The 15,874-nt window shown below is 40.7% G+C and overlaps 1 protein-coding gene and 2 non-coding genes across 4 annotated transcripts in view; 2 read left to right on the top strand and 1 right to left on the bottom strand.

Moving 5' to 3' along the window:
• Positions 1-264: 264 nt before the first annotated feature.
• On the top strand, positions 265-429 carry LOC141912375 (U1 spliceosomal RNA). Its single transcript, XR_012620155.1, has one exon. It is a non-coding gene; the product is annotated as a U1 spliceosomal RNA (small nuclear RNA).
• Positions 430-4,137: 3,708 nt separating this feature from the next.
• Positions 4,138-15,874, top strand: part of LOC141912100 (uncharacterized) — a 48,500-nt gene continuing 36,763 nt past the window's right edge. For both annotated transcript variants that reach the window (XM_074803316.1, XM_074803317.1), the window contains exon 1: positions 4,138-4,522. The gene's annotated coding sequence lies outside the window, so the exon portion shown is untranslated. The remainder of the gene's footprint in view (positions 4,523-15,874) is intronic.
• Trnar-ucg (transfer RNA arginine (anticodon UCG)) lies at positions 8,883-8,955 on the bottom strand. The gene has a single exon. It is a non-coding gene; the product is annotated as a tRNA-Arg (tRNA).

The raw sequence follows: 15,874 nt of genomic DNA on the forward strand, positions 1-15,874 counted from the left end.
CCCGTCAGATGGCGTGCGTAACTAGGGCATATGCAAATATCAAAATCAAGTTCGTTTTCAACTAACTTATATCAGTACCAACGACGTGTTCATCGTACGTTTCGGAATAATGCTTAACACAATAATATTTGTAATGTTGGCGTAGCATGCAAATTGATTAGTTTGTTAAAATTAATGAATGCAGCGATGTATGCTTTCAACCGAACACCGTTCAGATAACGACAGGTCCGCCATATATATTGACATTTTGAACGTTACGTAAGCATACTTACCTGGCACAGGGGTGCTCACCGTGATCTGGAAGGCGGTGCCCCTATGGCGAGGCCTGTCATTGCAGAAAGACTGGTTGACCCATACGATCTCCCCAAATGTGGGAGACTCGGGTGTACAATTTCTGGTAGTGGGGGACTGCGTTCGCGCTATCCCCTTCATTAGCAAACCAATGGCAGACATAAAACCCTTCAACGACGAAACTCCTTATGTTCCTCGTATATATATGTATATATATGTATATATATATATATATATATATATATATATATATATATATATATATATATATATATATATATATATATATATTCCATATTATATATATATATATATATTCCAGGGGACTGCGTACGCGCAACGAAAGAAGAAGTAGGAGCCTTGGGCGTGGACTAGCACTAGCCACTATAACCCGATTCTCAAGACACCATATACAGCTTCTGCTACTCGAAAAAATAGTGAAATATCTGAGACGTTTTTCGTCTCGATATTACGTGACGGCCGAGGAAACGTTTTGAAAACGAGGAAATGATTAAGTATTCATTTGACATTGTAGTGTCGCGATATAAAAGCCCATCATGTATATACGGATTATATTCACGGGATTGATGTGATAAGAAAGTACTCCTGCGATGTTGAAGCGTCGATAAAAGCCTATATAACGAGTAATGTTAGTTTTTGTATATGATACGTTCATGCGTAAAGAACTGTATTGCGTCAATACACTCAGTCCTGGAGGAATTAGATAAACAAGAATTCTAACTTGTTAATGAAGCCTCGCATCTTCACCCGTCAAGGGATTCGAACCCACTACGCTAAAGCTGTTCCCCGAACCCCTTGACCTCACGAGTCGTTGGAGTCGTTACTAGCCGACCAGAATCCGGTCGTACCAATCACAGCGCTTGTAACAAACCGTCAGTAGACTTCTGTTGGTTTCCCGTTAAATGGACCAATCAGCGAACGTTTTACCGAACAAGGAAGTATTTCGCAAATCGATATATGACGTCACGCGCAACAGCGCCAGTAATGAAATCACGCTTCGTGAGGCCAGGGGGCTGGTGGAAGCGAGTTCGGGAGCGATACTGGACCCCTGGCAAGCGAGGATGGAAGCCTCGAAGAAGAATAACACGTATATATATTGCCTAATACTATCAACACTGGAAAATATAGCATGACGTTAAGGACCATTTAACTGATTTTGAATTTGAATATAACGACAATTGAATTGAATTGACCGGCAACCAGGCTATCCCCAATATCGATGACGTAGAGCACGTCTACTCTCAATTCATTATTGACAAAAACAAACATTTCACAAACATTCATGCAATAATATCTAACTTTTAAACGAACGCAAAAAATTCACTAATTTAGTTTAATCTTGAAACGCCAAAACTGTGTGCGCGCGCGCGTTCGTGTCGTGTTTGTACTTAGACTGGTGGCCGGTCTCTACCTTCAGTTAGATTCTGACTGCGAATGCAGGTGGCGCAGAATTGGACAGGCGACCAGTCTATGTGTGTACTATGTCGACCGAATAGTAGAAATAGCGATTGGGAAAGAAACTAGTTTCCTCTGTACGATGAAGTGGCCCACTTCAAACGCAACCCGAATATCCAAAGCCCAGACGCACCACTAATTAGCCGTCAATAATTCATAAACTTCACCGAGTTATAACTCGATAATTAACCCTAACCCATCACTGGCTGCGAGCTCGTCTCTAAAATCTATACTTGAATGTACGATCAGTTTATGGCGCGATTCTCGCTACAGACTTCACGTGTATTCGGCATTTAACCTGGGGCATCTTTCATTGAAAATGAACTACAAACATCAGGGGCGGGCGCAGGAAAACCTTGTTAGCCTAACTGTAGTTAGTGGCTTATCCGCCGTGGTTAGGGTAACCAACTTAAAATAAGAGGCCGCACGAAGACAATGGTTAGCTGACAGCCGGCCCCTGACATTTTAGTAGTCGAATGAAACACTCTTATCCGTGTACACTGTAGACAATCTAAGTAGTCCCGCCTGATGATGGCTGTTAGTCAACAGCCGAAACGTCGTGGTTTCGTTTTAATAAATTATTTCACATGTAAAATTCGAATTGCGGGACCACTTCGATTACCAGACATTTTACCAGAACACTTTCAAAAATTCGTCATCCACACTTCACGTGCGTTCAGTACTTCATCTGAGACGTTTCTAATTGAAAATAAGCGACAAACGTTCAAAAACTGATCGTCCACATTTCACATGTGTTCAAAACTTCACGCGAGACTTTTTTTCATCGATACACCAGACCTGAGACATTTCATCGGTGCAGTTGATGAAAAAATGATCGTCCGATCCAGAAATGTTTAATAGAAAATGTAATACAAACCGAAATCCCGCCTAAAGCCAGGGTAAACTTAAACATCGCGTGAAAAAACTATCAAAGATGAAAGCCTTAGTAGAATATATACATCGAATTCTAACGCATCATGAAAATATCCTTTTTTTCCGGAGTTTCTGCGTTTTTTTTAGACCACAAATTTAATTTCCTAGTTCGTCAATTTCATGGCTTCATTTTCCGCGTGTATTTTTTCCTCGCGGGAAATTAATTTCCTATTAATTCCTAGCGAATTACGCGCAGTCGTCGTAACAAATAGTTATGTAAAACATAACCTCGGATGAATCAGAAATCAATAAAACTTGGTTGCTGTCAACCTGAAATTGGTCCAACTGTCGACAATGGAGTCGACATCTTAAGTTTTTGTCATCGCATATGTCATATTGTAATCATAATTTTTCGACGTCGTAAAAACCGTTACAACAATGCTTATATACATTGATAACTACTATTCGTTATTCAATCGGTTCTCTGTGAGTCGATGTGCACTACGTCACCAATATTGGCGTTTGAAATTAACAATAGCAATTGTGAATGTAGGTGTTTATTTTGCAATTCGATATCTTTTAAAAATCTTATAATACATTTTATAGGTTTTCAGAGGATGTGCACTACGTCATCAATATGTGGGGCTAGACCGGTTGCCAGTCAATGCAATTCAATCGTCGCTATGTTCAAATTCACGATAGCTTTTTTGATCCATAATACTATACTATTTTCTATCATGATATTTATATGTATTGTTGCAGATATCATTCAATATGTGTCACTTACCTTCAATAAACCTTTAAGTTAGTTAAGCTTGATAACAAGAAAACAAACTCTATTGTGTGCGTATCGCGTGTGGTGCGCACGAATCGCTTACGTGATCCTCCTATTTGTAAATGTGAAGACCTCGGAGCGATAAGTTTACTAAAGCCAAACATTATTCCACAAATGGGTGACCGTGAGGTAGGTTGATTTCACGGCATAGTCGATACATTACGAGCTCTGCTATTCTCAGGTTGCCCTGCTGTTATTTTACATCAAATATGGTATTCATTGATGAACATCATTCAGGAAATAAATAAATAAATAAATAAATAAACAAATGTGAAACTGTTTATGAGTTTATCAGTTTTTGAGGGTATAGGAACTATCAAATTTGGATATATATTTTGAGAAAGTCACAAAACATTTAAGACTAGGTTTTCATAGTTAGCGTATAACATCCTATCTTTGTTCCACCCTTTGGTCCAAATGAATCAGGCCTACTACAGTGTTCATTTTCTATCGCAGCAACACAGAAATAGATCTTTCGGTATAAATTCGAAATCGAATATTTCAAACCCTGACTGCGACGTATTCAGCTGCATGCGCGCGGTCGACAACGAACGATTGGTCGGTTTCGAAATTCGAAACTGATGACGTCATCGATCGATGTAACGGTTTTTGCATAATTACCCGACGCAGACGATCGGGATATATTCACGCACGCACACAACACGCGGAGACAGGCGCGCGCCAGTACACTTAATATACCGCTCGCGGAAATACTCTAAACCATCCGATCAGTTTTCAATCGACTCGTTACCGACGCGCGCGTAGTAGAGACGCCGCCGCTGCCGCCTGCTTCTTCGATTCAAATTCAACGGTTTCGCGTAAAAAGCGCGGGAAAATACTAAACGTCCACCACCGACGATCGCAGCCCGAAAAAACCCAGATCGGACAAACTTCTGAAATCCGAAGCAGGAACGAACGACGAATTTGGTTGAGAAAATTTTGGGGAACTTTTTCGAACGCATTTTCGCGCGCTCGATTTTTTAACGGAACGCCGCAGGATAATTCGACGCGAAGAACGGAGTTGAAAAATATCGAAAGAGAAGATCGGTAAGTTTGATTTTTTGAATTATGAGGAGTCCGTATGATTTTATTGAAAGGTTAAGAAATGTTAGTTTTTCTGTTTTTCTTCGAAATTCTGGTTTGAAAGGTTTGTTTTTTCTCGTTCCTTCGAAGTTTTAAGCATAAAGGGCAAACAAAGCGATCCTGCGGCATAGTTTTTTGAAAGTTTTAAAAATCCGAAAGTTTAAGAAATCTTCGTTTTCGTTTTTTCTTCGACGTTTTAACTAAAAACAATTGCGCTGATTCTAAAGCCGAACTATGACCTAACGCTTATGCGCCATTATTCTAAAGATAGAAAATGACTCCGAAAATTTTTTCTCTGCGTTAATGCTTGGAAGGGCCCATAATCAGCATATTCGTCGAGTCAAATTCAATTTCGTAAAGTTAGTTGTTGCTAAATTGCGAAAGTTGTGAGTTTTTATTTTTCACAAAACGCAGTTTTGTTCGTGTCAAACTTAAGACTGTAGAGTTGAAGTAAGTTTTTTTTTCCCGCGAGTCTCCCGTCAAGGCGCAATTAAGAGCCCGCAGTTACCATCATTGCAAATTGACTTGAAAAAAAGTTAATATCTGGTTGATCATACAAAACAAATCTGACAATCATTCAACCAAATAAGTAAAGTTCTCAAATAAAAGATTAATATATTTCGTTTTGGTTGTAGCCTAATAGCCATCACCAGGCTTACTGTTGCTCAAATATATTAGCGACCTTTTACCCATTAGGAACTTTGTTTTATTGGCTAAACAATTATCGCTGATTTTGTGGACAAAATTCCGCTATTGGAAGGATATAGCAAAACGGACATATGATTACCATTTTATTCTTGGGCAACAATTATACCCGAATGACAATAAGACAAAGCCATCACTGTAGCCAGCGAATGCAACTTGATTATCGTGAAGACCCACCATAGCAGTATAGTGTCAAAGGCATAATAGATGAACATATTTTCACGACATAACTTTGTCTCAAAATCATCAAGACTTACCGGCAGATTTGGCACTATATATAGTAATTCGTGTTTTGCTTTGTCATCCTTGTTGTGACCATCTGTAATTAATTACATTTGAAACGATGTTGTACATGATTATATTTGGAACCTGTGATACAATGGGATTGATTTCTGCGGGACAAGAATAAACCAGCTAGGCTAAAACAATTTTCGCTTGTCGAGCTAAATACGGCTATATTCGCAACGATTGAGGACTTTATGTTTTGCTGAAAGATCTCGAAGCGCCGATTATCTTCGCCATGAAGATAACAGTGATAGCAAAAATTCATGAATTTTTGGTAAAAGTTATAGGGAAATACTTCTCTGGATAATACTGTAAAATACTGTAAATACAAAAAGCAAATCGAGTCCGGAATGTTTCCTTGAACAAGAGTAGTTTATTTCAAAAACAGTATTCCTGATGATTATTACTAGGATATAGTCGCGAAATAAGCCGCATTACCTACGAGACAAATTCGGACTCAAAATTGCAAAATCTGACTATTAGATATTCAAGTATACTATAATCTCGATTCGTAATAGATCTGTAAAGTCCAACGCGTACAGGACGCGGGAAAGACAAAACATGACAAGTAAACATGTTTCCCCGTGTCGCGTGAACTTATACGAGAAACATAGTAAAAAATGTTTGATTCCGAGTTTCCCTGCGTCGTGTGGGTAGCGCTGGAACTGGATATCGGTAAATAGAAGAGTAAGTTTGCTGCAACCGGGATTCCCAACTCTCTACTGGTGCTTAAATTCAATTTTTAGAAATGATTCAACCGAATATTTAAGTGCAAACGTGGCCGGGGCTTACGGATACCTTTTTTCCTTTCAAAGAGCTTTCAAGTACATCAATTTGAATCTTTTTTTCAAATCAATAAAATGCGCCCGTCTGCGTATCAAGTATCGTCTGCGCCCTGTTGAAGGTACTTGATTAATGATTGCGACTGACATTTTATAACTAGTTTTCTGTATACGTTTCCAGTGTACCACAGCCTGGTAATGGACCGTTTTCGGGGAACAGGAAATTTAGAAATATTTTCATGAAATTATTAAAGTTCCCGCGTGCGTTTCTACCACTTCAGCGCTGCTTATTTTCATGTGAAAATGTTTTCGCTCTGAAGTATATATATGTAGCACTCTCGACGAAGTTACAGCCTCCAAAGGTCCCCACGATTTTTAGTGAAATGAATTATGGGCTAGTTAGATAGTTAGATAGTATCAACAGTTTATAGGATTTTTAGTGATCTTCATCACTTCGGGTAATTAGTAAAATATTTATATTTATTTAATTATCTATTTATTTCCTGAATAATTTACATCAATAAATAAATACCAGACAAAATGACAATAGATAATTAATTTGATTCACGCAAACATACATAAACGGATGTAAAATAACAGCAGCAACAATATATACTTTGTCACAGTTTTTCAAATCAAAGTTTAAAGTTTCTCAGTTTCGAATGAAAACCATGCAGGCCCGTATTCGCTCATCCGAACCTTTACAGGGTGCAGGCCTGGACCTGTCAGTCTGTCAGAGGCTCGGTCCATCAAGTTAGAAAATCGTATAGTCAATAATTATATCCGACGCAAGAAAAGATCTGGGTCCGTATTATGTCCTCACGCATCTATCTATATACATGATCGCTTGGATATATGTTATGAGTATTTCTAGATGAATAAACATTTTGTGAAACGCTATGAGCCCGTGATGTGACGATATGTAGAAAATCCGACCCCAATGTAACGAGAAAGATGAAGTCCGAAAAGTTTCCTTGAAGCTGATATTTTATCGATTCTACGTTTCGACTATAACCCAATAGTCACCTTCAGCAATACGTTGAATCAATAAATTATTAGCTCGAAGGAAACTTTTCGGACTTCATCTTTCTCGTTATATCAGTGTCGGGGGGATTCTCTATACATTTGCTATAGATGAATGGTTTTTTTTCGTAAGAAGTCTTTAGTGGATAGAATTCGAAATAGAAGCCGCGATCGGTAAAAAACCGGAGGCGGTTTCGGTGTCAGGTGGCAGGCGAGCCGTCGGTTCAGCACGGCTAATGTATTTATCTTTTCATTCAAAAAATCAACTTACGAATACAAACGCTTTTACACACGCGCACACACACACGCTGAACCGATCTAGTTGAAGTAAAACTTTAGTAGACAATCCATCAGTCAGGATCGAGCTCATTAGAAAATTGTCGGACAGAAAACTGAAATTGAAATCAATAAATTAGGTGTCGCTGGTATGCAATACGATATAAACTATTATATGGCATTAGGAAATTCCATTTGTCGTCAAGAGAGGATCCGCAAGGTGTCGCTAGTGTGCTGTAGGACATCAGCTATTGTGGCAATAGTGGATTCCACTTGTGGCAAATGATGATCCACCAGGTGCCGTTAGTGTGCAGTAGGACATTAACTACTGTTGGAATTAGAGGATTCCACTTGTGGCAAGTGGGGTTCTACCAGGTGTCGCTTATGTGCAGTAGGACATCAACTACTGCGGCAATGGAGGATTCCATTTGTGGCAAGTGATGACCCACCAGTTGTCGCTAGTGTGCAGTAGGACATCAACTTTTGCGGCAATAGAGGATTCCACTTGTGGCAAGTAAGGATCCACCAGGTGCGCTAGTATAGTAAGTCAGCCTGCCACGCATAAAATATAATCACCGCGTAGAAAAGTCAATACATGTATGAATCTAGTACCGTTTTTTCAAAGTGGTTACAGTAGCTCCACAAACAATGTCTTGCAACTTGTATCATGTAGGGACCGCACAATGTACTGATCTAAGCCGTTCTGTTCGCATCAAGTGCTTAGCGACCGACGCGCAGAAAAAAAAACAAACGCCATATAGAAAACGGAGGTCGCGAGAACATGAACGACGTTAATATGCTTTGAATATTTGATCATAACCGTCGGAAATAATCAATATATTTAGCAGCGATCGTGGCTGAAGAACGTTACTGCACTGGCCCGAAGGTCAACGGCGTAAGGTCGCGTGGTCCCGTAGGGCGAGCGGTAATGGCGCTGGTCTTGAGAGTTCGTGCATTAGTAAACGTAGCGACGTTCCTGACGCCTTGATAGCGATTTGACCGGTGTTAGGATATCGACGCTACGTCATTTCGTATTAATTCTATGTACTTTGTCACCTGGTAATTAGAGAACGTATTCATATGTACACTACCTTGTAAATATTATCATGCATATGTAACTAAGAGTGTGTGGTCAGGGCGCGGGATTAAGTTACCTATCACTTGTCGTATGTATCTGTCATGCCTGTCATGTAATGCCAGTGTTACAATCGAAGAACTGCCTTGCCTTAGGGCGTAAGAGTAAAAAAATTGTTCGTCCGCGACAGGACTCGAACCTGCAATCTTCTGATTCGAAGTCAGACGCCTTATCCATTAGGCCACGCGGACTGTTGAGGGCTATTCGCCTAATAGGGTAAAACTCTAATTGTTCGCGGGAATTCATAAATCCTCAGAACTTGGTGGCGAGTCAGTATTAACTAGGTTTTGCTGATTTGTAGTGGGATATCAACTACAGCGGCATTTGACGATGCCAACTTTGGCAGGCAAGGGTCCACCAGGTGTTACTGTCGTTACTTCCGTGTTCAAGAGTAGATTCGGAAGTTAAAAGTAAGAGTAAGAATAACTCTATTCTCCTAATACTGACACACATTGAAATGAATATATTTTGAGAAAAGGACATCGCCAAAACCATATGAGCAGTTCACCAAGAACCTTAGTGTCTGGTGTAGGCCTACCACAGACACTAAGACACGAACGAAATTTTTCTCAATACTTTAAAATCACTGTGACTTTAAACCACCAGAAATCCAGTTTCATTAAACCGATTGTGAAAAATAAACTATCATTACAAACCTCATATATTCAGTTTTCTTATTATCATATTCATTCGCAGGTTCCTTCATTATCATAGACCGTGCTTGATGCGATATAAATACAGAAATAGCAGTTTGTTTATTTATCTAAATCATTTGTTCATTTGCTGAGATCGCAGTTTGAACACAGAGAAAAACACCGACAGGAGTCCGGTCGGCAAAAGTGGCGCGAATTCGAGTGAACGTGTCTGGTTGGTTGGTTACACTAGGATCGTAGAGCGACTGGGAGATCACTGTGGAGACAACCACTGCCATTGTGCGCAGAGCTCGTGATGTGTACGTGACGGGCCTACCGTTCAATTTCAATTTCATTTATTAATTTCTCCGATAAAAGAATGAAACGGAAAGAATTGATCGTCGAATTCCGAGGCGCCGGATTGTCCTTCGAGGTAAATTACAATTTTAATTGCTCGTAAAAAATTCATGATTTCGCATCGACAAAACTGTCGATATATTCCCGCCGTGGCCCGTGTAACGAAAAAACAAACGTCGAACGCTAAACCCGGGCCCTGCGCGTTCGGGACCCTGGAAAAGTTTCGCGTTGAATTTCGTTTTGCGGCAGTTATTGGATTATTGAAACGATTTGGCGTCGGACGTTTCTGGCTGAATTGGCATTTTACGGAAACTTATTGGAAATTTCATTCGAGTATTTACACATTTCCGCAAAGCTTCAGTCGATCCAAGCGCAGGGGCTGCTGATCCGGGAAAACTGGCAGGCGGGGGCGAAAAGAACCACACCGACGACCGCAAATCGAGTTCCGCACATTTTGCCCATTCACAGTAACTTCTACCAAGATTTTGGTGGTGTCTAAATTGTTTATTTACTTGCTGAGAAATCGCAGTTTGAACACAGACAAAAATGCCGACGGCAAATTCCGGTCGGCAAAAGTCATGCGGATGTCACCTCCTCCCCTCCCCCTCCTCACCCATAAAACATAAGGTCAAACCTCTCCATATCGATCTTCATTCGGGTTCACAAAAGTGAACATTTGTAGAATTTTAGAAATTATGGACTGAATCTGAGAAGAAATCCGGCATCGTTTTACTAATGCACTCTAGCGACACCTGCTGGATACTCGCTTGCCACTTGCGGAATCCTCGCCCGCCGCAGTAGAACGCAGTAGAGTCCTCGCGGAAGAGAACACACGCCAGTAATATTTCTGTAATTTGTTGAGGTGTAATTTGCGCTGTAATCGGATTACCGCGGACCAAGGCACCGAGTAACGTCTTCAGAGAACGAATCCTTACTTTAACTTCGGTCAGCGGAAAAAGTCGACCATTTGCGAACTAAGAGCAGCCGAATGTCGGCTAAGTCGGAATAGTTCGATAATAGTCGACCACGCAGTTGAGCATGCGGTCGCGGTAGTTCGGAACTATTTCCAAGATGGCCCACATTGTGAAACGTGCTAAGACCGAACTACAGCGCGTTCGGTTATTGATCTTAAAATAGGGATTGGCCCTGTTATTTATTTGGTTGGTAAATTTCGTTTGAATATTTTGATTGAGTGTCCCTAACAAACCCCACCACACCTGCCGGTAGCGGAACAGGGGGTTTTGATTTCGAAATCGGAAATCGAAGTACAGATATAGTTGTGTGATCGGCGGTCGAGTTTACAGAATTTTTAGTTTTAATCGATGTACGTAATTGGGAAATTCGGTTCCGGTTCATTCAAGCAATCTCCCAACCAGTCTGAACCGGCAAGCGACTGGTTGGGGTTATTTTTTGGCTGCCCAATTTAATACATCGACATTTTGGAAATAACTATATTACAAGGTTGAAGATCATTCTGTCAATTTTTTTATTTTTTTTAATCGTTTTCTGCGTGTTCGGTTATTAGCTGCAACATCTAGTCATGTCCACTTAATACGTCGCTGGGAACGCGTGGGTCGCTGCAGCTCTTAGCGGGATTCTGTAAACGCTAATTAAACGCACACGATTAGCGATTATCTTACTAACACGCCGCGCTACACGCGCAAATCCTCATTCAACGCCTGCTACGTCACAGACCATTCTACCGACGAATTGCCACGATCAAAAAGCGCTTTGCCTAAGCGCGATCTTTTCTACGAGCGCACCTGCTCATTAACGAAACCAAACATTAGGTACCACGGAACACTTGTCTCCGATATCGCCGCGGCGTGCTTGTTTTCATTTTCAGGTAGATTCGTTGCCATTGTGTTAGTAGCAAATATACATAATAATCCTATCCTATATCGTGAATAAAATAGATTCAAACTTCCGTTTTCGGAAACGGTTTGGATGGATACGTCTACAGGACGAAAAGGCAGCTGTGGCCAGTGAGGATCCAACAGGTGTCGCTACTGTGCATTTGGATATCAACTACTGCGCAAAAAAGGATTCCACTTGTGGCAAGTGAGGATCCACCCGAGTGTCGCTAGTGTGCAGTAGGACCTCAAATACTGCCGCAACAAAGGATTCCACTTGCAGCGAGTGAGGATCCACCAGGTGTCGCTAGTGTGAAGTAGGACATCAACTACTACAACAATAGTGGATTCCACTTGTGGCAAGTGAGGATACACCAGGTGTCGCTAGTAGTCTTTCAGGGAATTTGTCGTCCTTCGTATCGTGATATTTGGTTTGTGGCGCCTGATATTTGACTGTTAACGCACTCTTGCGATGGATCATCGGTAAATGAAGATTCTTTCCAGGTTATCAATACATTACTGGGTAACTCAGTACCTTGTTATAAAAATAGATATATTGATACCACTAATTTCTGACCCACGCCACACAATATACTGAAATTCCCCCCGGTATCTGATGAGCGCCGCTCATATTTCATCGAACATGGCGACCGCGTGATCGGTATTGCTGAGTATCGATTTAAACCGATATCAAGTGTACACGGCGAACTGTCGTGCGTAAGGAAAATGAAGCCTCGGGCTGGTACGGTTTTTTACTTATGACGAATATTGACAAACAACTATAGGAAAAGCCAGTTGGTTAATCAATGCACTTACCGTAGATTAAAGTATTTTACGCCAGGCGGTTAGATTCGATTTATGGCAATGTTGAGTTGATATTGATTTAAGTTCTGCCCCCGTAAAAATTCAACGTTACCCAAAACAACATCAAGTGATTAATGAAATGTGTTTTCGCGCGTGGCAAGTTATCCTTTATTACTGTGTATCATGATGTAATTTGTTAGTTTAAACTACTTCAATTTAAAAAAAAAAGAATAATGATAATAATGAAGTTTCAGATTTTGAGTACCGGTAGGATGAAAATGAGTTTATGATATAGATTGAAGTAGCGTGATCATGAAGTAATTGACTTGATCACTTGATTTATCGTCTTTTTGTCGTATTTCGTCTGTATAACCACTGGCCTATAGCGGGCTAGTTCTATTGGTCTGCTGGCTTGCTATCTATGTGCGAGGCCCGGCATTTAACCCTGGTGAGAACGCGTAATTTCACTGTCACTCGAGGCCACCAGCTACCGCTCTATCGGTTCGACATAAGCCGGCTTGCGGTGGCTACCCTATTCGTATCCGGCTAGTTGCCCATGTTCTTATTCGGCGCCGGTAGGCCGACAGTTGTTTTCGATCGCAACCGACATTACGCAAGCGCGGAGAACCCGGGCATCGATCTCGACGTATCGGCCCCACTCCGCGCGGTTGCGCCACCGCGCGGGATTTACGCGAAGCAGCAAACACAAACATGGCCACTCTCTCAATTTTCAATGATAGAAATCGTGTGTGCGTTTCAATTATTTCGGCTGATAGGGTTTTAAGGCACAATATAAGTTGATGATGTGATATGGCAATGTTAATTAATGATAATTCCGCAGTGAAGCTAGTCACGAACGGTGCCGATTGAGTGTACAGCTGCCAAAAACACTGAAATGTGCGTAGTTGCGTAACTATTTGCAGTGAATTGCAGACGAAACATGAAGCCTTAACGGCCGTTAAAAAAAAAATTATACCAATCGCAATTGTAAAATAAAAATGAGATAGAACCTAAGTTAAAATTCTGGCCATTTCTAAAATGTTACCACTAATTTTTAGTCAGTGCCGAACGTTTAGTTTTCCAACAATAATGAGGGGTGGTAGGTAGTCACGCAATTCAAGTCATCATTTATTACACGTTACTTCCGTGTTGTTGAAAATCTCGCGAGTCCTGGACTAAACCCCATTGAACAATGTGATCTGTGTGCTGGCCACAAAATGCACACAGATCACACTACCCATTACACACTCCAGTACCCACAGCTTTCATATATCCATCCAAATATTTAGAGTGGTTTTCTTCCTGGGTTCTATTCACGGGTTTACTGGTTAGCACGCTTGCTTCGTACGTACGAGACCCGGGATCTATCCCCGTAAGAGCGCGTTCTCCTTATCCTTACATAAGACTCTTTAGCAGTGTTTCATTTCATATCATCTTCAATGACGTTTAATGATTTCAATGTGCCGCTTTTGAAAGCATCGTTTCAAGTATATACATGTATATATATATATATAAATAAATGTATATACACAGCAAGATCAAAGATACTAAAACGCTCCATCGTCAATCAACAACTTTACTTCGTACTACAAAGAGTTCAAAACAAAACGCCTTTAGGTCTTGTATGCTCAGCCCGCTTTCACTTAGAAACGGGTATCGTTTTTCTATACTAGGAAACCCGTCGCCAGAGGGCAGCAGGCTCTCCATTCATAGGTCCTACCCGGCGGGCATATTAGGAATCTGAAGAGAAGAAAATGTATTTTGAAGATTATGTCAGGCTTGCAATGTTTTGCAAGCAAGTATTATCAGCCGAAGGGCATGTTTGTTTAGAAAGGTATTTTCAATCAGAATCTATTAACGGTATCATTTGCGATGAAACTGACAATAAATATGCATTTAAACTATCGTAGTCTTTTCTTCGATATTTCTGAAATCGAAGTTTTTCTATTGTTCGTAAATAGTGTGGGCTCAATCGCCACTCCCTTTTCGATATATGCAATGAAATGGGATTATACTGTTTTTCGACTGTAGGTACACACGATTCAACGGGTTCGGTCAAACTAACATTTTGAAAACTTAAACTTCGGAGTCAATTTGTTGGGAATTTGAACGTTAGTGCTATTTGCCACTACGAAATGTTGATATCTTTCAGTTATTATTGAAGAAGAAATTTGACCTTTCTCGTGAGAATACGTAATCAAGAGTGCGGAATTTTTGGGGATGAAGGACCTCAACGTTTTAGGGCCCCGGGTACCCCACGTATTAACCACTGTATCCACCTAGTCGTTAAACGTGTTTGTTTCCACAGTAATACATGTCACGTCTCTCTACGGCCCTGTCTACCATGTGCGGTTCATCTGACACAAGGTTCTCGGTTTTTTAGGCGCCTTCCTAAAAGTGACGTATTTTATTCAAAACTGTAACTATGTTCGATTGTTGCAGCCGAGAAAAATGGAATAAACACCATCAGAAAATAGAAATTGTCAGCTTTCTAACGATACATAAGTTTAAATGTTGTGCCATAAGAGAGATGGATTATAATCAATCGCGCTAGAGGTTTTAGATTAAAAAATGTTAAAATCTGTCCAACAATGCGGGACCTGTGGGACCGCCTCAAAATGGCGCCTGGTAACTGGAAATTTGCCTAAAGCCCGACCCTCAATGTACGCGCGCCAAGCAGACGTCTTTACGATAGGACGAGAGCGTACCACTGCGACGCGAGCGTGCCAGATACGCGGGTTCAATTTGAACGAGTAATGCGCATCACGCGTGAGTTGAGATTGATGAAAGTATTCCAGGAATGCGACGGACCTATATGAGCGTGTCGCCATCACCGCAATCAAGGCGCCCTGCGAGCTTTGTTTGTTTAATACCGCCAGTTGAAACCGGACGCGCGATTACAAAATATTCGATGCAGATTCGGTTTTCAATCGGAGAAGATGAAATGCCGTTTTCTTTACGAGTCGTCGTACTGTGCGTGACTTGTAGCGCGGAAACCCGTTTTTTTCAGATCCAAAACCTCATTTTAACTATCTGAGATTCCCCGCCAACTAGACTCAGATTCCTTGTTGAAATTCCGATCGTGGATCGAGATTCCGACACACGTTTTGACGGCGTAAAAACCGTTACAATAATCTTAAAAACCTAATATTAGTAATAACTAGTATATGCGTTATCTAAGGGGTTCTGCGTGAGTCGATGTGCACTACGTCATCGATATTGTCGTTTCAAAATAATGATTAAATAAACAATAATATGAATTTCGGCGTTTTTTGTAATTAGATATAATTCAACACTGCTATTTAATTTTTGATAAATTCTACTAATTATTTTGAGATAATGTGCACTACGTCATTATTTTGAGATAATGTGCACTACGTCATCGATATATCGGGGTTAGACTGGTTGCCGGCCAATCCAATCCAATAATCGATATATTCAAATTCAACATAACTTTATTGATT

This window comes from Tubulanus polymorphus, chromosome 10, assembly GCF_964204645.1.
Source record: "Tubulanus polymorphus chromosome 10, tnTubPoly1.2, whole genome shotgun sequence".
Taxonomy (NCBI): Eukaryota; Metazoa; Nemertea; class Palaeonemertea; order Tubulaniformes; family Tubulanidae; genus Tubulanus; species Tubulanus polymorphus.